The sequence below is a fragment of the Aegilops tauschii genome, chromosome 5 (genome assembly GCF_002575655.3).
Source record: "Aegilops tauschii subsp. strangulata cultivar AL8/78 chromosome 5, Aet v6.0, whole genome shotgun sequence".
NCBI classification, from domain to species: Eukaryota; Viridiplantae; Streptophyta; class Magnoliopsida; order Poales; family Poaceae; genus Aegilops; species Aegilops tauschii.
In genome coordinates, this window is record NC_053039.3 from 217790435 (window position 1) to 217816158 (window position 25724).

Sequence of the window (25724 nt, forward strand, 5' to 3'; positions counted from 1 at the left end):
TTTACGACCCATAATGCGGTCTGTTATTGGCCCATGTTTGGCCAATCGATCATACGGGTAGAAGGCCCATTGATGATACGGCCCGTAGAAGGCCCATTGTTTCTACGACCCATAGGAGGCCCCAGGTCACTACAGTAAATATGTAGCCCATGGTTATTGTTGCCTAGTTTTAAAAAATAGGTTATTGCGGCCACTAGCAAACCGTGGAAAAAGAACTTCACTGACTGCAAGCAAACAAATAAACAAGACAACAAGGAAATAAATAAGCAAGCAACTTACGCTAGGCTATCACGACTATTACACATATTACATCCATTGGGCATCAAAGTTCGCCACCAATGCAAATATAGGGAACAAAGCAGCATATCACATACACTGGTTGTCAAAGTTGGCGACCAGTGAAAATAAACGCCGCAATAAAACAAGTCCAGAACTGAAACCACTTCAGAAGAGCTCAAGAAACAATATCCTGGGTACCCATAATGCTGGAAAGATGCTTAGCAAGCTTATTAACTTTCTCTTGTTTGTCGCTTAAATCCTCCAGCACTTGCTGTTGCACCAGAAAGTATGCATCTGAATTCTGCAGGGACTTCCTCGGTCCTTCGGCTTCCTGTCGCATAACATCTGATCAATGTCTTTCAACTTGAAGTTGAGTCTCAAGAAGCTGAACTAATTCAGGCAGCGAGTTCGAAGAGCTAGTGCCAGCAGTAGTAGCCAGTAACTTGAATACTACATCAAGATAGGACTTTGGGGTTGTCTGAGTGTCTTCAATATAGTTTTTATCAGCTTTCTTGGTGACCAACAGGGATGTCTCACTATCTTGAACCTTATCTGCATTACTTCCTTTACCATTGCATAATGGGGTACTCTTCTTCAATATTTTATCCGCATTCTAAAAGAGAAACAAACAGACACATCACAGGTTTACCATGTTGTATATGAAACTCATTTTGGTAAACTAGTTCAGTAGTAAGGTGGACAGGATAACAGCGTGAAACAAACATATATCTATGTAGTATGGTCATTGTATGGTCTATATCATTCTAGTTTATGTTGCCAAATCAAGATAGAGATAGTTCAAATCACATCTATTTAAGACAAAGCAGCATAGACATAATATAAGTGTGGGAAACTACACAACAATAAGAACACTTGTAATGTGCATGGCATGAGAACATAAATGTTTATTCAATTGAAACTGAAATCAACATAGAGCAAGTTACAACAACAAACATGTTAAAGAAACAGGTTTAAAACATACCTGTTGCGCCATTGGAGTTTCAATTGCATCCTTCAAATTTGAAATTAGTTGGTATGAGTAAATACAGTGATGCAAGAGCAAAGGAGTATGAACCATAGCTACGCAACCTGACCTGAGAACAATTCTTCTTCTGCTTTAAGCGTTGACTTGGGGTTCGGAGTGGTGGTCCTCATGCTTTGGGCACTGCAGTTGCCTTACTAACTGCTCATGTTTGGGTGCTTTGTGGTCGAGACGGTGTTGTGTCAACTGAAACTGGGTTACTATCTGCTGGGGTTGGGGTTAGAAGGGGTGTAGCTGGTTCTCTGTCCAACTGGGTAGGGGTACAATCTGCGTGAGTCTGGGTTATGTGTGGTGGGGCTGGTTCTTGGGCAAGTACAACCGTGGTTCTATCTGCATCGACATGTAGCACAATCTTTTCTGAAGACCGTGTTTTTACTCCCACAGATACTGCCATCACCCCCTCCAATTCAAATGGCTGATAAACAAGAAAAGGAATTGAATGTACAGACATTGTAAGATAGACAGGTGCAATGGATAGTAGGGAAGAAAACAAGGCATGAAATAATTCACATTTATGTTGTCTAACCAAACAGAATAGCATGACATAATTTCACATATATGATGGCTAATTAAACAGGATAGCATGACACAATTTCACATGTACGATGGCTAACTAAACAGGATAGGATGACATACTTCAATATGATGACTATGTAAACAGGATGACATGATATAACTATACGATGTGTCTATTAAAGTGGTTGGCATGCCATAATTCACAAACATGCCGTCGATGGAAACATGATGGTATGGTATAATTCACGGATAGAATGACATAATTCAAAATATGATGACTATGTAAACAGGATGAGATGATATAACTATATTATGTCCTTAGAAAATGGGTTGGCATGCCATAATTCAGATACATGCTGTCTATGTAAATATCATGGCATGATATAATTAAAATATATGATTTATATACTAAGCAAGTGAGTAGAGGGTAATCACATATATGATGTGTCAACTAAGGAGATGGCATTCAATATTGTGTATATGATGTAAGAACTAAGCATTGCAATACAACATATGCATGATATGAGTAATATAACCCTACCAAGTTTGAGCATACACCTCAGGGGGATAATAGGACTGGTCATCTACCTCTGAATCCTCCTTTGAGGAGCTATCTGTAACCAGCAAGATATCTGCTTCAGCAGGTAGCATTGTCTGCTCTGAAGTCCTTGTTTTCACTCCAGATTTCTCCATCACCAATTCAAATGGCTGATGCACAGGAAGAGCAGTTGAATATACAAACATTGTTGACAAATGCAATGAGAAATACAAAAAAAGGACGACATGATATAATTCACATATATGACGCTTAGCTAAACATCATGGTATGGGATAATTCACATATATAATGCCTTGCAACAAGATAGCATTGCATAATTCAATATATAATGTCTTGCAACAAGATGGCATTGCGTAATTCACATATATGGTAATTAGACACTAAACAGGTGGCATTCACACAAAGCATGTCTAAACTAAGCAAATGACATAGCAATGCAAGACACCATATGCACGATATGAGCAACATAACCCTGCCAAGTTAGAGCATGCACCTCGGGGGGGGGGGGGATAGGACTGGTCATCTATCTCTAAATCCTCCTCTGAGGAGCTATCTGTAACCTGCAAGACATGCGCTTCGTCAGATAGCATTGTCTGCTCTGAAGACCTTGTTTCCACTCCAGATTTTTCCATGACCGTGTCGAATGGCTGATGCACAGGAAGAGTAATTGAATGTACTAAAATTGTTGACAAATTTAATACGTAATAAAAAATGATGGCATGATATAATTCACATATAAGATGACTGGCTAACCAGGGTGGCATTGCAAAATTCACATATATGATGCATGGCTAAACAAGATGGCATTGCATGATTCACATATACGATAAAGAAACTAAACAGATGACATTCACACAAAGCATGTCTAAACTAAGCAGATGACATATTTGATGTATAAAGTAAGCAATGCAAGGCACCATATGCATGATATTACCAACATCAGCATGCCAAGTTAGAGCGAAGACCTCAGGGGGTAAATAGGAGTGGTCTTCTCCTTCTGAATCACCCTCAGAACAATTATCTTCCTCTTGATTACAATCCGAAATGGGTGGAGGGGGGCTGCCTTTGCGCCCACCATGGAGCGACGTCTACATGAAATTTTATTGCCACGCAAGGCTCGTCTCTTTTGTTCTACATGTTCAGTTCCATTGTGTACAATAACTGACATGCATAGGAATAAAACATAGTGAGATTATGTAAGGAGTGCATGCACAAATCCAGAGTGATGGTAGCAAACCGTGGATAGACCCAAAACCAATGATAGCAGGCAGATAATAGCTTTAGTTTAAAAATACAGATAATGGCTCCTTTAATGTTTGTTTGCACCCAACATGAAACTCATAGTAGACACCCGAGATTAACCAGATAGTAGACAGATAGTACTGATTGCTGCCCCAATATGTACCCCACAACCATTTAAAAACTCAAGTTTCAGCATTAGTTTGGACCTGACTCGGAGTCTAATAGGTGAACACGACGATGAAGTAGCATGTCATCATATTAATCGATGCATAACATAAGCAGCCACGGAAGAGTGCGACCTCTCTTGCAGACCCGTGTAGTCCTCAAGGTCATCTGCTCGGTTGATGATGGTAATGCAGTTGTCGTGGCTGCCGGCAGCGAGGAAGAAGATCTAAGGCGGCGAAAGGCAGTCTGGAGAGCGGATCCCTCCTGTGGTGAACCCTTCCATCGTTGGAGTAGCTGAGCTGGGGTGGAACACAACGCAGCAGGAGCGGGACAAACCACACAAGGTTTTCTTTGACACATATCTATAATAGAAGTAATTGTGTAAGGGCTTGTTTGAATTTGAGGATTTTAACAATGCAGGGATAGGAAATACACAGGAATAGGATACAAATGCACGTGCAAAACAGAGAATTTAAAAAGACAGGATTTCTGCCAATCTGGGTGTTTGGTTCACAAGAATTGAAAGATCACAGGATGCAAAGAAGCATGGTGAGATTAAGTCAAACCACAAGAAAATGTACGGTTATAATGCTATTATGCTACTATCTCTTAGTCTTGTGCTTCATGAATAGGAATTTGAAAAGGAGGATAAGTGGAAATTAAAATTCCCACGGGTTTTCTTTCAAGGAGACACTAAAGGAACAAATCCTACAGTTTTTCTTTGCTCCATTCCTTTGAACGAAATGCATGAATAGTAGTACCATAGGAAAGTTTCCAATTCCTATGTTTTTCCTTCACTTTTCCTTTCAAGCACTAGCGATTCTAGTAGGCAGGCTTGAGCAGGTAAAATCCTACACTCAAAAAATGTTTTTGTGCTACTTCTACTACCTTGGACCCAGGCCACCGCCCTACTAGCTCAACTCCCAGGCCCATCTACAAATGCACAGCTCAAACGCGCAGAGATAAATAATGATGGCGTTTAAGAGAGTCCATCACGGATAGCTAAGTTGCCTGGTACCTCACTACTTGTCATATAGTAGGAGAAACTAATCGTATTTCACGTTACTACGTGTGCTCAATGGACAATATATATAACATGTGGAGTAAAAAAGAGATGCAACAAGTGTACAACCTCTTTGGCGAAGCCATGTCGATCTTAGCATGATTGGGTTGGTCAGTGAGGATGCTCTGGCTGATTTGGCTGTCGGAGGAGGGGAAGAAGATCTTAGGCGTCTAGAGATAGAGCCCGGGGTACTGCTTCGCTGTGATGGAGGGTTTCGTCATTGGAGCAGCTCCAGTGAGTTGTACGACGGCGAGGCTGAAGCAGGACAAGAGAGAGAACGTTAACCTGAGTGGAATTCTAATAGCATCTCCAATAGATGACGTAAAATACATAACCACAAAGTGCTAGATGTAAAATACATCAGCCGCTCATCTCTGAACTTAACTGTCGAAACTGAATTTAACTGTCGAAACTGAATTTAACTGTCGAAACTGAATTTTGCCGTCAAAACTGAATTTTACTGCCGAAACTGAATGCACTAGTAGAAGAAAAGCAGTAGCAGCAGCCGCGCCCGGAGCAGCAGCGTGTGCGAGAGCCGGGGTAGCTGATCATGTAAATCGGAGCAGGGTGAGGCTACACGTCAGTCGACTGACTTTTTCATCTCTGGTCAGTTGATTTTCCAGCCATTGGATACGAAATCAAGGGCCTCCAGTTCATCTTCAACCTCCACCCCCCTGAGCCGCCAGCCAGCACCGGCCAAACCGCCGCCCGCGGCCAGCGGCGCGCGACCCCGCCCGCCCCGAAACCACTCCCCACTGCCGGTACGCCGCCGCCCCGGCCATCCCTCTAGCCCCCCCGTGCCGAGCTTTTTCTCCGGTGATCCCCACGCCACCGCTCCACCACCGCCGGCGACTACCGCCCCCACCCTGAACCCTAAGATAGATAGTGGGGTACCACTCCAGCGATCCCCCTCCCCGTTGCGGCTGGTTCTTCCTTAACTCCGGCGAGCCGCCCCACCCCCTGAAAATCGACTGACCCAAAAGTTGATTTAGTCGACTGAGCAAGAGAAACAGCGCAAGCAAGAGCAAGAGCAAGAGAAAGAGCGAGAGCAGCAGTGTGAGCAAGAGCAAGAGCAAGAGCAGACCAGGCAGGGGACCGAGAGCAAGAGCAGAGCAGCAGCGCGAGCGAGAGCCAAAGAAGCAACATGTTCTACTGATGTGGACGTCGCCGCAGAGGGAGCGACGTTGTGGAGGAAGTGGCCAGCGACACCGCAGTGGATGGAGCCGCGCCATGTCGTCTCGGGACTGAGCGTCGGCAGCATCGTGAGATAGAATCAAGAAGAAAATGCAGCGATTAGTGTAGAACCTCTTTGGTGGCGCCGATTAGGCCTCCGCTTCGTCCAAGGAAATAGTGATGATGCTGCTCTTCCGGTGGTGCAGGTGAAAACGGCGGTGTGGGAATGGAGGTGGCGCAAAAGACGAGGGGAACGTCGGGGCAGCTCCTTGGAGGTGGAGGACGAGGTGGCTGAACCGGCGGGACGATGAGATTGACGACGGATACTCATCCGGTGCGGTGGATGAGGGACGTCGAGGTGTTGCTGTGGATGATGTCATCGGGGAAGAGGCTCCGGCTGGGTGGCGGACGGAGGAGGGTCTGGGGCTTCACGGGTTTTCGCGGCCTCGGTGTACGAATGGGTGGGCGGATGGGATGGGAGGGGGGAACCATGGCTTAGGGATGCGCTTGCCTGAAATGTGGGGTAAGTTATGAAAGTACCCTCACCGATTTGAGCTAGGCGGTTCTTTCGGTTCAGGGGTATCACAGGCATTTCGCGTGTTGGGATTTCGCAGGAGGTGGGAGTTTTCGCGCGCGTTGTAATTTTGGGATAGCAAGGCGCGGGTTGAGATGGAGGGAGTTTTCGGAGCACAACGAGACAAAGATATATCTTAAATATTTCGGGGTAACAAGGCGCGGGTTGAAGAGGCGGGAGTTTCGCAGCACGATAGACAGAGATGCTGGCTTGAAATTTCGGCATAACAAGGCACGGCTTGAAATTTCGGGAGAACAAGCTTAACATGTACAAAAAAAAAGACAATTCACACCTCATCACTAGAGAGAGCCATGTCCCGTTTTACTATATTTCTAGAAATGCATTCAAATACAACAACAACAAAAATAAAAAAATCGGGACAACAAACATAACGTGTACAGTACCAAATCAATTTGCACTTCCCTCAACAATAAAAAAAACAATTCGTGTTGTCTAGCATATGGACTAAATTTGAGTACATTTTCCCTGTTTGAATGGGATTGTACTTGGGTTAGTTATACAACCATCTAAATATTATCTTCACAACACATGACATGAATATAGGAGTAGTAAATTCTTTTATAAATACGAACTACATGTACATACGATCTCAAATTCAAATATATGTATCCATTTTATGTTGAATTCAAATCATAGTACATGTATGCTCTAGCTAGATGTTTGGAATCTAAACCATGTATGATACTACGTACAATGTGTTTAACACGCACAACACACACACACAAACACCATTTAGACTAGTAAGGTACACGTGCATTGCACGCATGAGATTTGGCAACCAAATTTTGAATAAATACCACATTATAGCATGTAAGCTTTGAGTCATATATGCATGATGTAGATGTTCGTTTAATTCTTATAGTTCATTTCATTCAAATCATCTAGTTTTTATAAGAAAGCTAATCTATTTTAAGATTCATGGAATTGTGCGTTGTAAAGCATAAAGTAAAAAACAAACAATGGCAAATCATGTAGAAAAACATTTGGGCAATTATGATACGGAAGATTCTAGAACAGAGAAGAAGTGCTTGTGTTTTGAGGTTTGTGCATTATGCTTAAGTTCAACCATGGAGTCTTCTAGATTGTACATGTGGCAAAATCTGGTGGAATGTAGATGATATCCAACGACCAATAGTGCTTGAATTTGCCATCTCCGCACCATCGGATTGGCTCCATCCAACGACCATCTTTAAAAGTTAAAGTTATCTGCACACTATATAAAAAATATAAAATATAATATATAGGGGGTATAGATATAGATATGTGATGCGAAAGCCACCCATCATCTCCAATTAGAATAGTGTGTCCATGCACAGATACAATGTGGCCAAACGATGTCTGCCATCGGTATCTCAAATTCAAATCAGTCTAACCTTGTTTAATGTGTATACAGTATAGCATGCTCGTTTCCAAACCACACCGCGCATATCTCATTTATATTCATGCATGCATGGGTTTCAAACATCACGATATCTTATTCAAATATTTGAATTCAAATTTACATTGATTATGACCTCACCTAGACTTTTACACCCACACATTCGTCTTCTCTTTATAATTGTACCACTAACTTTAATTCTCTCGTGCATGCATGCACACACACTACCACTCGGCATTGTCCATCGCACACATGCAATCTTTTTCTTCAGGTCGGTCTCCCATGCATGCACACACACACACACACCTCCCCCTCTTCATCATATCGGGCATTCTTTATCACTCACGTGCATGCGCAACGATCGATGTCCCCCTCTTCATCATATCGGTCTTTCCTAGTTTTCCACACAAACCGATCAATCTATATATCTAGTGAGGTCTCACCCTCTTTCCCATGTACACATCGATCAATCTATACCTCTCTATATAGGATTACATAGCTAATACACCCACATTAATTATATATCCAATGTCCCCCTCTCATCATCCACGCCTTCCGCTTCATTTCTCAAATGCGCGCACAGTGGCGAAGACAGGGGGCGGCAAGGGCCCAGCCCCCCCTAACATCACTACATATTGAGGCTAATATGAATCATTAGATCAATTGCTGGTAAAATGGTTTAAGTTGATGAATTGGCCCTCCTCGTAAAGGATTAGCAATGCTTGGCCCCCTAGGTCATTTATTTTTCATGGCTCCGCCACTGCGCGCAACAACGCACGTTCTCGCCCCCTCTCTTTAAATATCGATCTCACACTTGTGCATTCCTTCATGGTCTCCCTCCACTTGGCCCCTCGCACCATCTTCTAGCCCCCCACCGGATTTTGCCACATGTACAATCTAGCAGACTCCATGGTTGAACTTAAGCATAATGCACAAACCTCAAAACACAAGTGCTTCTCCTTTGTTCTAGAATCTTCTGTATCATAACTGCCCAAACTTTTTTTCTAGTTGAATTGCCATTATTTGTTTTTACTTTATGCTTTACAACGCACAATTCCACGAATCATAAAATAGATTAAGGGCTTCTTTGATTCAAAGGATTCTCAAAGGAATTTTGGAGGATTCTAATCCTTAGGAAGTTTTCCTATCTTGGTTGTTTGATTCGTAGGATCGTAAACCATAGGAATTTTTCCATAGGATTCATCTGCACTAGATTTCATAGGAAACTTTCCATCCACTCAAACCTCTTTGAAAGAATCCTAAGTTTTTTCTATGCACAATCAAACACTCGTACAATCATGTAATATTCAAGACGACATTCCACTCTAATCCCATGTTTTTCCTATTCCCGCGTTTTGGAAATCCTACAAATCAAAGAGGCCCTAACTTTTTTTATAAAAACTAATTGATTTTGAATGAGATGAACTATAAAAATTAAACGAATGTCTACATCATGCATATATGACTCAAAGCTTCCATGCTATAGTGTGGTATTTATACATAATTTGGTTGCCAAATCTGATGCGTGCAATGCACGTGTACCTTACTAGTACTTCGAGTATGTGCAAAACACGTAAATTAGAATTCCAACGGCACGCTACACAGTGTCTCTTTCAGTTCATGAAGCCACGTGGCACATGTGGAGGCGTTGTCGCGACCTCCTTGTGTGGATCCCTGTTCAAGAATTCGTCCGATTAATCAGTTAACCTGCCGATTAATCCCTACTCGTAGGGTCACCGAGTACTTGATGGTCAATTAATAGGCTATTGGTGATAATTTGACGCGTGTAAAGTCCTTCACTTCATTGATGGTCAATTAATACAGCACATGCAAATTGAGTGGACGTGAGGGAGGAAGTAGTTGAGAAAGACATTACTAGTCCACTGCGTGCGTGCGAGTAGTTAAATCATGGGTTGCTACTTCCATTGGTCTCCTTCGTATTTTGTGCCAATTTTTGACCATATTTTTAAGTAACATAATATTTATTCATGTCATAAAAAGTGGCACAAAAAAGGGGGCCAATAAACCAGGACGCAGGTAGCATGATCAATTTCTGCCAGGGCTACTGTTGGTGGCCTTTGTATTTAAATATGGATGAAGTGGAGTAGTACTATCTTTATCTTAGCCTCGTAGGGCTATCCCAGTGCCTAGGCTCGCCTCCCCGCCTCGCCCACTGGATCCCGCCATGGAGGATCCCGCGGGCTGCCCTCTCGCTGCGGCCCACAGCACTGCCGCCTTTGAGAGAAACCCACATGTGTTTTAGAGGGGATCCATTGCTCTGGAATCACAGATCGGTGGCGCCGGAGGACATGCCAGGGCTGCGTTTCACGTGGTGGGCAGCAAGGGCAAATCAGATCGAGGAAGCGTCGCTTCGATTGGAGAGAAGTTCAAAGGAGCTGCGCCTGGCGCAGCACAAGGCGGAGGCGCAAGTCAACCTTAGGGGGGAGATGCCGAGGGATGTCAGCATCTGGCAGCATCGCGTTGATTTCGAGCTAGGGCTAATGGCAGAGATCATATTCATGGAGTCAACTGCGGAGGAAAGAACGTGCATGCCTGCAGAATGGCATGAGCAGCCGGTGCAACTGTTCAAATGGGCGGTAGGAGAAGCCAAATCACGGGACCAGCTGCGGCGGCGCCGCTGGGCATGCATCGTAGGCGAGGTGAGCTGCCCTCCTTCCCCACCGGCGATGCAGTGACCTACTCGGTTGCTGCTGTAGTGAACTTGCGGCGCCATGGCGGTTTGCAACCGTGACAATCACTCCATCTATATGTATTGTATTCCTATGAAAATACTTGGTCATTTGGAAAAAGATGGTAATTGATTTATCACTAATTTTTGAATGCTTGGTCGTGACAATCACCCGAAGCCACAACCATAAGTCTCCATCGCGTAATACTTACGGTCGGTCGGACCCGTGACACACATCGGCTTGGTCTGACATGTACGACCAGTTACATCACTGACTTGTGTGACCGTATTTGAGCAGTAGTACTTAAAATTTGTGTTCCAGGAAACTCATCAGGAGCCGTTTCGGGCCTCGAAACCAAAACCATCAATTAATCTTTAGCTTGTTCCCATCACATTCCAAAGTGTATAGTATAATTAAGTGCAAACCTGCTCACACCTAGTACGTATCAAACCTGAACGTGTTCCCACTATGCAGGTTTTAGTACTAGTGCTAGTACTAGGTTATAAAAAGGGGAACTAGTACCTAGCCGAAAATTGCTCTACCTCTTCCTCCTCATAAGTGTTTCTTGTTCGTCCATCCTTGCCATGGCCGGTGTGCAGAGCTCTAGGTCGAGAACTACTCGTAACAAGAGAGCGGCAACCAAGGTCGCGGAAAAAAAGAGATGGCTCGCCGCTTGGCAGAGACAAGCGAGGGCTCCCAGGAGCGCCCTAGCCACGGAGGCGAGTGCTCCCAGGAGCACCCTAGCCGTGGAGGCGAGGGCTCCCAGGAGGGCCCTAGCCGCGGAGGCGAACATGCCGAGCTGGCGGCACTGGAGTCATTATCCCTCGACGACATGCCCGATTAGCTCAATAAGAAGGAGGAGTTCATCGACGGCTTGGTGGAGCTGCTGAAGGAGAGCCTCGATGACATGCCCGCTGAGCTCAATGAGCAGGGGGAGTTGACCGCCGGCTTGGTGATGCTGCTGAAGAAGAGCATTGCCTCGGATAAGAAGGCGACCGGCGAAATCCTGCAACTTCAGGAGGACAAGGCGAAGCTCTGCCACGAGCTCGACCTGCTGAAGGAGCAGAACGCCGGCTGGAAGAAGCTGCATGAGAAGAGTAGTTCCTCGATGAAGATGCTGCAGGCCTCGTCATGGAACAGAAGGAGGAGTTGGCGAAGCTCCACATCGAGCACCCCGCTACTGTCAAGGTACGTAATGCGGTCGTGGAACAGATGATGAAGGCTCGCGTCGAGAAATCCCGCATCATGGACAGAATGAAGAAGATGGCGGAGGAGATGCGCAAGGAGATGGAGGGCGTGGATGCGATAAAGAAGCAGTTACGACTCCGCGGCCAGCAACCCTTCATGTAGTAGAGAGCAGCACCCCAGACTTGTGTGTGCGTCTTCCTTCTTTTTTGGGGTGATAATCTTCCTTCTTCTTTTGCTCCTGTGTTTCTTCTTTTTCTTCGGGTGTTTCACCGCACGTGTCATGTTCTCTGCGGGGCATGAATAGAATAATGCTAACGATGAGCGATGCCGTGGGATCGATGACTAGCAAATTAGATCATTTTTATCGCCATATGGCACTGGGCTGCCGTGTTTCGTGCTCCTCCGTCGTACTAGTACTCCAGTGGAAAACTTGAGTATACCGCACGGTTCTTTGCTCCTCCTCAGGTCGTCGGCAACACTTATACGAGCAGTCAAATCACAAGGCCCCGCCTTCCAGGAGTAATGAGCCGTCAAATCACAAAGGCCATCGCCTCTCGTGAAACCGACCAAGCGAGACTGCCCCGCCCTCTAGCCTTTTAAAAAAATGTATACTTTTGTACAGTAGTAGTATCGATGGATTGCGCCATGGAGCAAAACTAACAAGATGAAATTAAAGAAAAAAGGTGGTACATATGGAGAGCGCTCATCGCCAAATTATGCATATAGTAAAAAAGATAGTATGTGCTTAAATGGGGTGCTAAATTCTATTAAAGAAATTAGCATACCTATTTAATTCTTGGGTTCTTATTATTTATGCCACTAGTTGTGTATCACTACTCAGTTTGCCATTAGAAGTTACAACTACTCAAAAATGCCATCGATCCGTGAGATGCTTGCTCAAAAATGCAATTAGATATCTCAAAAATGCCATCGTTCCGTTAGATGTTTGCTAAAAAATGCCATTAGACATTGTTATTTTCACGTCAAACCCGTTGACCATGTTATATGAAAAAATAAGCAGATTCTCACAATGATAAGTGTGGCCCCGCTTGTTAGGAGTAACCAAGCGAATAATTTTACAGGAAAATAAGAACGCTGTTGGGATCAAGTAGGCCCCACACTTTATTGTACTGTAGTGAGATAGAGGGAGAGCTGCCATGTTGGTCCATAGGTATTTATGTCGTTATAACATGGCAAAAGAGATTTGAGTCACAATAATTGTGTCCAGCACAACACACCCCTCAAATAAAACTAAGCACCCTGAAATTACTTGACAACTAAACTGCTGGATATATGATGTTGGCTATATATATTGTACATATATAATGTGAAGAAACGAGTGGTAGTACTACCAACTACAAGATGAACTATAAGAAATACTAGTATGTACATACTGAAGAGTTAAAGTAACGAGAAGGAACATAACATAGTTCTGCTAGGGTCTCAACACAACACACCCCTCAAATAAAACTAAGCACCCTGAAATTAAACTAAGCAACTAATCCGGTAGACACTGCATTACAACCACCATGAGCAACGACACTGCCACCTTACGCGGACTCCTCGTCCACGTGCTCGACTTTGTCCTTGTCCCTCTTCCTCTTGGGCGATACTTCTTTGCTTCACTACAAAAAAAGAAACATCCGTGACATTTTGGGCGGAACGAAGTTTTTTCTGTCATGCTTATGACACTTCTATGACGATAATTGTGACAAAACCCGGTATCATCATAGATGTGGTGGGCTCCTACTTCTATGACAAAAAATCATGATAGAAAATGGGCTTTTCGTCCTGGGCGGGCCGGAGACGTAGCTGCATGACATTCTTTGGGCCGTCCATGATGAAAAAACCCGTGGTAGAAGCGAGGGCGAGGAAAATATCGGGGTGTTCCCAGTTACGGTGGGTGGTCGGGGGCCAAGCGATGCGCGTTTCTCTTGTACACGTACGCGCGTGTCTGCGAGGCGTTGCACTCTAACTGAACCCGAGCGAGGCATTGGGCTCTAATTGATCCCGAGCGATTGCACTAGCTATGTTACTGAACCCGAGCGATCAATCCCTTGCTGTTAACTGAACACGAGTGATTCCTTCGCTACTGCTGCTAACTGAAGCCGATCGAACCCTGCTGCCTCCTTCCCTTGATGAACAGTTAGCGTTGTTGGGGGGGTTTGGATGAATAGTTCCTGGTGGGGGGTTGGATGAACAGGACCCCGTGGTGTTGCCGCTGGATGAACAGGACCCCGATCGATCGAGCCGGTTGGGGGTGGATGAACAGGACCCCGTGGAGGGCTGGATGAACAGGACCCCGTGGAGGGCTGGATGAACAGGACCCCGTGGAGGGCTGGATGAACAGTAGCCCGTGGAGGGGTGGTTTAACAAGACCCCGTGGAGAGGGCTGGTTGAACAGTAGCCGGTGGAGGAGCGGTGGAGGCTGGATGAACAGGAGCACGTGGATGAACAGTCGTAGGTGGAGGTTGGAGGAGGTTGACGGCGGATGAACAGTAGCCCGTGGAGGCTGGAGGAGGTCGACAGTGGAGATGAACAGTATCCCGTGGAGTCCCGTTTTGCGGTACGCCACACCCCTCCCGATGAACAGGACCCCCGTTTTGATCGTAATGCTCCAACACAAGTCCGTTTCCTCCGTTTTGCGGTACGCCACACCCCTCCCGATCAACAGGACCCCGTTTTGACCATAGGAGGTCTAAGAGAAGTCCGTTTCCTCCATTTTGCGGTACCCCAGATCCCTCCCGATGAACAGGATCCCGTTTTAACCGTGGCCGGTCGAACACAAGGCTGTTTCCTCCGTTTTGTGGTACACCAGGCCTCGTCTCGATTGGTTGTTCTGTCCAAGACGGTTGGCTCCCGATGAACATGACGTATTCCGTCGCCTCCCGATGAACACGACATATTCTATTGCCTCCCCATGAACACGACGACAACACAGTTTCTCCGTTCCGACCCAGCCATGTACACGAGCCCTGGCCGTACGTATGCGCGAGTAGGCGTTCGAGACCCCGCCCGTATGTACGTACGTGGCCGAATTTTCTTTCTTGCACCCTAGCCGCTGTACGTACGTGTACATGCTACGTGCGCACCTGTACTACGACACGTGCGCGCCTCTACTACGACACGTGCCCTTCCTTACATGGCCACGATTCATCGCTGCAGCCTGCAGACAGGCCGATCATATGTACGTACACGTTCGCGACCAGAGTGACAACACTACGTACGCTTCGACCGGGTGGGTCCCAGCTGTCAGGGAGGATAAGGACGCACTTCCTTGCGTGCGAAGATATAGCTGTTGGGTCCCAGCTGTCAGGGGGGATTTTTTTGCCCGTAATAAGGACGCACTTCCTTGCGTGCGAAGATGTAGCTGGTGGGTCCCAGCAGTCAGGGGGAGAAAACATTATTTTCAGGGTAAAAAGGATGCAGTTGCATGCATGCGTCCATGGGCATGGTGCGTCCCCACTGTCAGCCTCTCACGTACAGTCATCTTCCGATGACTCTCGTTTGTTGACCACGTTGACCACACCGTGCCGAGCGCACCAAGGCCGATGGACGACGGCGAGGCCCCAGACTGGAACGACGCGGAGATGGGGAAGACGTGATAGTGGAGTCGCAGATGGAGAGGAGTGGGAAACTTGACCGGTTCGGGTGCGCGACAGCACTGCCGCCCACGGGAGACAGGAGCAAGAACAGAGGTTGAAGAAGGAGCACGGCTGTTGGATTAACATCCAACGATCCAGCTGCCAGAATCATTTGTTGATTAAGTTCACAAAGCCCTACGTACACGTCTGCTTAGTAGGCCCACAAGTCAGCCACCAAATCTGCCGGGTCCCAGCTGTCATCGGGAGGAATAGTTTTTTTCGCATAACAAAGAGGCACTTCCTTCCGTGAGAAGATACAGCCGGTGGGTCCCAGCTGTCAGGGGGAGGAAACAGCTTAATAAAGAGCACCTTCCCTTGCGTGCGACCATGGACCTCGTGGGTCCCAGCCGTCAGGCTCTCCACATACAGTCCTCTTCCGATGACTCTCGTTTGTTGACCACGCCGCACCGAGCGCAGCGAGGCCATGGACGACAGCGAGGCCCCAGACTGGAACGACTCAGAGATGGGGAAGACGCGGTAGTGGAGTCGCAGACGGAGGGGAGTGGGAAACTTGACTGGTTCGGGTGCGGGGTGGGCCTACACTCGGCAGAGAATAACAGGAGGTGCGGAGTGGAGGGATGGCCTGGCCGTCGGCGGGGTAGCGTGTCGCTGCAAGGCGCGCAAAACAACGCCGCTGGACGCCGGAGGCTGGAGCAGGCGGTCCCGGCAGCGCTGGGGGAAGAAGACGAGAGATTGAAGAAGAATGCCGGCCATTGGATGTAAATCCAACGCCTTGCTTAGGCTTCGACCTATTGGCCCACATTTCAGCCAATCCATTTTTTTTTAGTCCATTTGGTGGGCCGGGTGAAACAATGATGTAGCATCTATGCAACCCGTTTATATATATGGTAGAATTTAAAGCCCATTTGCATTTTTCTCAAAATCCGTGGACTTGCTGGGCTCGGTGAAAATATCATGTTGGGCTAGACGGAGAAATGTTATAAAAACATAAACACATGATTGCACGCCTATTACTGCATTGGTTAGTAAAATCTTTGCAAGCTTATGTAGGGAATCACTAGGAGTTAAGTTGCCAAGTTATATATAAACAATTATTATTATTATTTTGTAAGAACTTTCAATTTACGAAATAAAATATCATTTTAATTTGATGAGTTAATAGGACGTGGGGTATTATTATTTTTTAGGCTAGACGTGGGACAGTTGAGTTGGTTCTAGGGAAAAGTACTGGGAGAAAACTCAGTTTACATCGAAAAAGAAAGTTGGAGAAAATACAGATATAGGATTAATGAAAATGAAAAATAAAGGAAGTGGGAAGGTCTATAAAATGGTTGGACGAACGACAGGTTTAACGGAACCTTATGTTGTTTCTATTATATATATAATAATAAAATAAGATATAAACATAGGTTCAGTTTTGCATTCTTATAGAAAACATAGGTTCAGTTTTGCATTCTTATAGAAAAATAGAAGTGAGCTGTGTGTCGTCTTGAAAAAACAAACATAACTTGGGCTGCTGATGTTATAGACAAGCTAGGTTGGGAGCCCCAGAGGCCGCTAGATACCTGCTGGATCCAAAAAATGTTGAAACATGTCGTGGGATGCCCATGTTAAACAACAAAACCTAGGCCATGGACCTAGTGGGCCCGGGACTGTCAGCCTCTCGACGAACAGGTATCTCCCGATTCCTCTTGTTTTGCTGACCATGTTGGGAACGACAGACGGCGGCGCCGCGACGAGAGCACCAAGGCGAAGGACGAAATCGAGAACTCGGACCGAATGAACCGGAGCGGGGGAAGATGCAGGCGGAGGGGAGTACGAGGGTTGACTTGTTCGGGTGCAAGGTGGGCCGGTGGAGCTGCCGCCATCGGACAATGTGTGGGAGTAGAGGGATGGCCTGGCCAATGCCATAGGCTATGATGGCCAGCCGCTATATAGGAAGAGGATGAAAGATTGAACAAAATAAAGAAATACAAATGGATAGGTGGTTGGTCCCATATGTCTGTGTACTAGACCTGCTGGGTCCACCTAAGAAGGGGAATATGTTGGGAGGAAGGAGATTCAAAGCACGGCAGCCGAGTGAACTAGCTTTTTTGAAACGGACGAGTGAACTAGTTACATACATAAGCAAATAGCCACTAAAAAAAGCAAACAGGCTAATGGGTTCTTAAAAGAAATATTTTGGACAAAACAGATAATTACGACACATAGGCTAATGCATGAAATACTCAGATGATAAAGGTGCTTAAATAGATAAAGTACAACATCTAGACCTTCCTGGCACGCTTGATCATGACGCTGCGGCTGTCCGTGTACCCGTCGGTTACGGGAAGCAGACACGCCCTCATGTCCAAGATCCGCCTGTACATGTCGTAGCATGCATATGCGTCCTTGGCCGCATAGCTTATGTAGGCAAGATTCAGAGGTACCTCCCACATGTTCAGGTCCTTGGTATCGTTGTCTTCTTTCATGTTGGCCCATCAGGGGTCGATGATGGTCTCAGCGAGGTTAACCACGGAGTCCTTCTCCTGCCCGTTGCCGATGATCTTGTATTGCTTCTGTATGTCGACAAGCTTGTTGCACCAGATGGCCGAATCGTCGCGTTCTTCCTTCTCTCCACCATAGCGAAGGTGCAGTTGGCGCTGCCGATGAAACGGGCGAATGCTCCAGAACATATGATGGCCCTACAGCAGTGGTAGACGAGAACCTCGTCCCGCACAAATACCTGGGCGATGGCGATCCGCTGGTCCTTGGCAGGAGAAGAATGGATGGGCACAAGGTCTAGTCCTGCGACCTTGTGCTTTCTCGTTCTGTAGGTACTGCTTGAACTCGGCAAGGCAGAGCTTCACCAAGTCTGAATCGTTGGTGTACATCACATTCAACTTGGTGTAGCCATGGGACTGAACGGCGAACTCAAAGGTGAACTCCTTGCTGAAGTCCATATCCAGCAGGCTCACCCCTCGGATCGCCATTGGAGTCTCTTCAAGTGAACGAGTGGGTAGGCGGCGGCATCAGTTCGTTTTTCAGCTCTTGGGGAACTAGATTCAACAGTAAACTGAGTGTGTACAGGCGACAACAATTACTACCCCTCCCTCGCCTGCTACACGCCCGGCAGAAGATGCACCCTCGGCGCATTCAAATGCCTCCATTAAGAAACCTACTTCGGCCACACGTCGGTTCATGAGCGGGTCTGTATTGGTACTGTAATAACAAGTGTTAGTGGTCACTTTACTTAAATTTAATTAGCTTTAATAGAAATTTATTCTTAAAACAAGCAATGCATTGGATCGTTCTATCAGTGCCACATGATCAACATGCACAACAATTAGAATTATTATTCTCAGGACGCACACGATCAACACATTTGTCGCACTTTCACACAGATAATACTACCAAGTTTGAACTATTTGTTATGGTTGTTGTCCTCTGCATCATCATGTTGTGTTTCCCAGCTTGCAAGATTCAGAACCAACAAATAAGATCCAAATAATAAGTACAACAAAGATGCCTACACATCTCATTGATTCCCAGCTTGCAAGATTCAGAACCAACAAATAAGATTCCAATAATAAGTACAACAAAGATGCCTACACATCTCATTGATTCCCAGCTTGCAAGATTCAGAACCAACCCATTAGAGCATTTTGATAAAGTGAATATAGGGATTAAATCCATCTTGGCTAGCCGTGTCATACAACCCATGAACTTGGCGAATGCTCTTGACCGTCACAACATCTATAGTTGAGTATTCCTGTTTGCACAACACAAATAAGAAGAGCATGGTTACTATAATAGTGGCACTCCTTGAACTCAACCTGCAGCTCCACTCGGATGAGGCCAGCCTAGAGTTCCATGATTCAATTCATGTTCCTTTTTCTGCAGTTCACCTGAAATGAAGCAAAGATTGCATCATTCAGCTAGCAAGAAGTACTTGCTCTCGTGAGCTGGCAGGTTCTTCTTTAGTAGTTGCACTAAAATTGAGGAACATTAAGGTTGACTGTACGGCTCATGTAAGGTGCAACTATAATTTGCTTGTCCTTTTGTGCAGTTCCACTAAAATAAAGTGCCATTATGGTGACAGTGATGGCTCATCTTGCAAAGGCTAATAAAATGTTGCACGAGATTACCAACAGAATTTGACGGAGATTTTGGAAACTCCAATCACAATTTTGTGCAGTTCCACAAAAATTGAGAGATGTTGCCCACGTGACATTTTAGTTGAACTGCACAAGACACTCATTCCAAAAAAAGTGTTTTGTGCAGTTCACCAAAAGGTCACAATAGCAACAAGGTGAAATGGATATCCCTATCTGCACAAAAAGATAGAAAGTAAACAGTTGCTGGTCAATAAGAATATACGAAACATACACGAAATGAAAAGAAGAATCTTAATTATGTTCATGGCAATCATGCAAGGACAGTAGAAATTTTAAAACGTCAGCAATGCTTCTTTAAAATGTCAGCAATGCTTCATGTTACAGAAGCATTACGATCAACAATGACATTTGTCAAATATGGGATTACTTTAATGGTGGCATTGCTTGTTTACCAGATACAGTAAATCAACAGCAGCTAAAGAGTTGGTTTAAGGGCATGGGACCATGGGGACACCAGGACACTCAACAGCGTAAAGGAGCAACTTACTTATCGTACTGGGGGAAACAGCAGGAGTACCATTTGTAACACAGTTTTATTGCATCATATCACTGGAGGCATTAGATTAACAATAACACTGGTTAGACATGTCCTTAAGGTAACAGTGTGATCGCTTCATTTTACATGCACCCTTACATTAACAACAACAAAAGGTTGGTATAAGGACATGCGACAGTGGATGCATCAGCACAATGTACCTATAAGGAGGCATAAAGTGGTGATGCCGAGTTTGTTCATGCTCTGTGAGGGCAGCAATCCTAATCCTGGAGACCTTTTACTATGTGATGGCATCAAATATAATCCTGGAGACCTTTTACTATGTGAGGGCAGCAAATCTAATCCTGGAGACCTTTTACTATGTGAGGGCAGCAAATCTAATCCTGGACATACTCTGTTGACTTGTCCACCAGCCGCCACTTTCTATCCTTTTTTCAACCAATAATAGATCTATTCCTTATCCAGTTTGTACTGTGTTTTCCCATTATTTCCCTTTTCAACCAAGAGACCGGTTGGGTATCCGGTCTCTACTACTTTCACCCTATTATTTCCTCTTTGAATCAAGTCCTAGATTCATGCTACAACTTCCCCCTTTCTTCGTTGTTTGAACCAAGTCCTAGATTCGAATGCATGAAGTAGCTTTACCTCTAATAATACTAAAAATTTAGGTGGCTTTGGAAGAGCTGATGGGAGTAGAAAAAGATGCACATGCAGACACGTGGGGAGCTGGGGCAGTAGAGCAAGGCCGCTTTCGAAGAACTTATACCTGAGGGTCATCGGGATGTCGGCGGCGGCAGGTCGGATCTGCGCACAATACGGTAGGGAGGAAGAAGGGTCGGAGGACCTCCCGAGCCGGCACTATGTCGGAGAGAACGGCACGGGCGGAGGATCAGGCCCCTCCGGCAGCTATGGGTTTCCTCCCTCACCAGCGATGACCGCGTGAACGATGCACCTAGTCCTCTACACACACCGGCCGAAGGGATCCGGCCGGATCTGTGACCAGCGGTGAGCAGAGAGAAAATGTCGCTACCGCTGTCTTGTTTAGATCTGGAGAGGATGAGAGAATGAAGAGAGCAACACTAGTAAAGCAAGCGCTCAGGCCCCTGCATACATATATAGTGGAGTGATTATCTTTTTCTCTCCACAACAAGCGTTTCAATTTGTGTACGTGGCATTAAAGAAAAGAAACCACTCTATTTAAGGTGACTAACTGTACGACTCCTACTTACTAGTAGTAGTAGTATTGTTCACTTGTGCTCCCCGACCCTCTATTCATTGAACAACCCCATGGGTGAATAAACATACAGTACTAGTATTTATATGGAATGAACAAGCTCGAGCTATTTTCCCGTAGTTAAAAGTTGAGGGCGGGGCTTTTCCCGGGCAGTACGCGCAGCAGTTTTTGCGTAGGCGGTTTGACAGAGAGGCGAGGAGGGTGAGGGAGTAGCGGATTCAACTTACTTACTGCTGGAAAGGTCGGGTTGTGCGATTTGACAGCGTGTTACTGCTGGAAAGACTTGTGATATGACTACTCACTATAGTCATGAATTACTGGTGGTACGACCGGGGTGATTGAGGGAGTCCTGGATTAAGGGGTCCTCGGACGTCCGGGCTATGTGACGTGGGCCGGACTGATGGGCTATGAAGATACAAGACATAAGACTTCTTCCCGTGTCCGGATGGGACTCTCCTTTGCGTGGATGGCAAGCTTGGCATTCGGATATGTAGATTCCTTCCTTTGTAAACCGACTCTGTACAACCCTAGGCCCCTCCAGTGTTTATATAAACCGGAGGGTTTAGTCCGTAGGGGCAATCACAATCATACATGCTAGACATCTAGGTTTAGCCATTATGATCTCATGGTAGATCAACTCTTGTAATCCTCATATTCATCAAGATCAATCAAGCAGGAAGTAGGGTATTACCTCCATCAAGAGGGCCCGAACCTGGGTAAACATCGTGTCCCCCGTCTCCTGTTACCATCGACCTTAGACACACAGTTCGGGACCCCCTACCCGAGATCTGCCAGTTTTGACACCGACAGTGATGCCCCCCTTCCGTTCCGCACTCTAATCTGGTGCATGACACGTCGACCCGGATGCTGGCTCTCCCACATGTCGGCGAAGTACGTAGTAGTAAGAAGGAGCAAATAATCATGCGGTATATACTAGTAGTAGTACTACTCACGTTGTAGGAGTGCGAACCACGACAGCCCCGTGAACCAGCAGTGCGAACCACGGCAGCCCAGTGAACCAGCTGTAGAAAACAATGTGGTGATATGGCCATAAAAAACCAATGTGCTACGGTCCAGACTGTAGCATCTACAGTACTACTCCTCTTTGTTTGGATCCCCGAGTTAGAGCTAGTTTGGGTTGAAATAGCCTCAAATTATCCAAACAGGAGGGGTTAGTTTGAGCTAGTTTGCTCTAACCCAGCTAAAAAAACTAGCCCGATGGAGAGGTTCTAATTGGGTTAGTTCTCCTCGGGCCCACTAAAAGAGAACTAAAAAAATCTCCCCTGCCCGCACCAGATCACTCCCTCCGCCCCCCTCGCATGAATCCTCTCTGTTCCCCATCGGGCCGCCCGCCCAAGCGCCGATCCGTCGCTCGCCCTCTCTCTCCTCCGGCCGCCCTCTCTCTCCTCCGGCCGCCCTCTCCCTCCAGCCTTCAAAGCTCGCCCCGCTCCCCCTTCACCGGTCGTTTTTCTCCCTCTATCATGCGCGGCGGCGGTGCATCTACCACGGAGGTCGCAAGAGGGGTGAGTTTGTTCGTTCCTTCTCTGTCTCACAGCCATATCATTGATCTTGCTCGCTCTAGCGCCAATTCTGATTTGGAAAAGTAGATCCTGATTAAACTTGGTATAGATTTGTGGTGCACGCATGGAATTGTTTGATGCTGCTTGAGGAGGTAATAAATCTTTCTAGAGGCCCAAAGATTCAGTTCACCTTTCTAGGTATTTCAGTTTCAGGCTTGCATTATTTCTAGAGGCCCAAAGAATCAGTTCACCTTTCTAGGTATTTCAGTTTCAGGCTTGCATTATTTCTAGAGGCCAAAGATTCAGTTCACCTTTCTAGTTATTTCAGTTTCAAGCTTGCATTAATTCTAGAGGCCCAAAGATTTAGTTCACCTTTCTAAGTATTTCAGTTTCAGGCTTGCATTATTTCTAGAGGCCCAAAGATTCGGTTCGCAGTCGTCGGCAAGTGGCCCTGCTACCCATGCCGGTGTCGACCTCAACTCGCAAGCGCCGGCGTCGGAGGGGTTCCCGGGGCTTGGGCTCTACAGAGCCTTCCTCCTGAGCGACGGTGACGAGCTCCTCCCTGGGTGTGTGAGGGGCTCCGGGCTCCCTCCCTATCGTGAATGACTTCCCTGATGAGTTAGCTCATGCTCTGTTTCATGGAGAGTATTTTTTTATGAAGATTGATTGACGACTTGTATGTTTAAGTGGGATGTCTCATTTGTATGGACAAAGTAAAATTTATCATGTTTTGCATGCTTGATTTGTAAAGATGGTTCGTTTATGTCAATTGTGAGCGGGAGGAGGCCACACAAGAGCCGGCCACACCAAATCCGGCAGGAAATAGGGTCCAAAGTAGTCAAATGATTGAGAAAGAACATTTATTGTCAATCTAACCCTGCCATCCATACACCTCTTTGGTTTAGAGTTAGTTCAGGGTTAGAATCTAACTCTAACCTCTAACTGAGTTAGAGTTCTCCTCGTCTCGGTTCATCGCCATCATACTTTCCCCATTCCTGTGTTTTCAGTATCCTGCGAATCAAAGAGGCCCTTAGACTGGTTTAGGTCCGGTCATTTTTTATAAACGTGTCATGTCCAAAATTTAATGAACGTGCTCCGGTTTCTATGAAAATAATCCGGTTTCATGTAGTAATTCATTTATTTATTTATTCTTCTGCGGGGGGTTTGCATGTAATTTGTGAGGTCTGAAATGTAAAGTACCACATCATATGCTCCGAGTCATGCATGCACTACGACCCAGATGCTCTATGTCCCACATGTCGGTGAAAGGGAGCACGTGGAAATAGCCTAGGAGTACATATAGGAGGATAAATGCGTGAAAAATATGTACGGTGAAGCGTAGCTGCGGTTCGAAAGGGAGACCTAAAGTGATGACAGGTATAGGTCGCACACACCCAACTAGTGGTACTATACATATGACTACTTTTTCCCTAAAAAAAGAGGTACGAGTGCTCAGTACTCCTATTCTACCAACACGAGTCCCATCTGACAACAGCGTCCGTGCTACAGCTAGCTCTTCTCCCTCGTTTCTCTCTTCTAATTCTAAACTCAGACGACGCCCGATGGGTGGGGTGGGGATTTGCCCATGGTCGGTTTGCTCAACTGCGACCTCACCTCACAGTGAAAACGTTACGACTGGAATAAAAATGCCATATACTCCCTCCATTCCTAAATATAAGCCTTTTTAGATTTTTCAAATGGAATACAACATATGGATGTATGTAGACATATTTTAGAGTGTAGATTCACTCATTTTGCCCCATATGTAGTCACTTGCTGGAATCTCTAGAAAGACTTATATTTGGGAAGGGAGGGAGTACTATACTAATAAAACATTAAGGCCACGAGGCTATGCAGTGCTGGTTACAGGAGGCAAGAAGAAGAGATGCATCCATCAACAATGTCCACCTCCTCGACTCAGGGCGCCGGCCCACCGAACGGCGGCTAAGTAGCAGCGGCTTTCGTGGCCAGGTTGACGTGCTTCTGAACAATGGCGTCCAAAGATTCCAGCCACTAGAAGAAGGCCAACGTCTTTCTATCCTCGCTGACCTTGTAGTGGCCTATGTAGACGATTTCCTCGTAGACGTGGATGTGCAGGTCGACGGTTTCTTGCATGGCGAGGCGTTGCGCGGCGAGCGCGGCCTCGAGGTGCACATTCTTCGTCATGACCTCCGGCACCTGCAGTGCCACCAGGGCTTGAAAGAGTTTGTCACCATGGAGGCCGACAAGGGTGGCAGGCAATGAGGAGCCTGGGCGCGCGGGCTGGAGCAGTACGGCAAGGTCGTCCGCGTGCTTCTTGACGGCGGTGAACTTGCGGATGGATTTGACCATCATGTCATCCATGCGAGAGGCGAAGCCGGCGTCGGCGAGGGCTACGACGCCGGCGGTCGCCAGCACCATCTGGAAATGCTACGCGGTGCGGGGCCGCAGGCCGGTGCCTTGGATGATTTGGCACAGCCGACTGCCGCTCGCGTCCATCGCCTCCATATGTGCTTGTGGCTTCTGGTCACTTGGTCTTGGATTGGAGTGAGCAGTGTTGCATAGAGACTAGGAGTAGATGGATTGGAGTGGTGGGGCGCCTTTATATGAGAGTCCAAACTCTGTTGCATTCACATCGTGCTAGCTCTATTCTGCTTCTCCAATTAATTCCCTCTGCATGTAATTGAGGATGCATCATTGACCGTTCAATGTCTCGGGAACCACTACCCTCTCCCTCCTTGGCATTCAAGCACCTATGGAGTCGACTGTCGCTCGCGTCTATCGCGTGTCAGGAGACGTTCCCGTCTACGACGAGGTGCCTATGGTGACTTCGTAAATTTCAA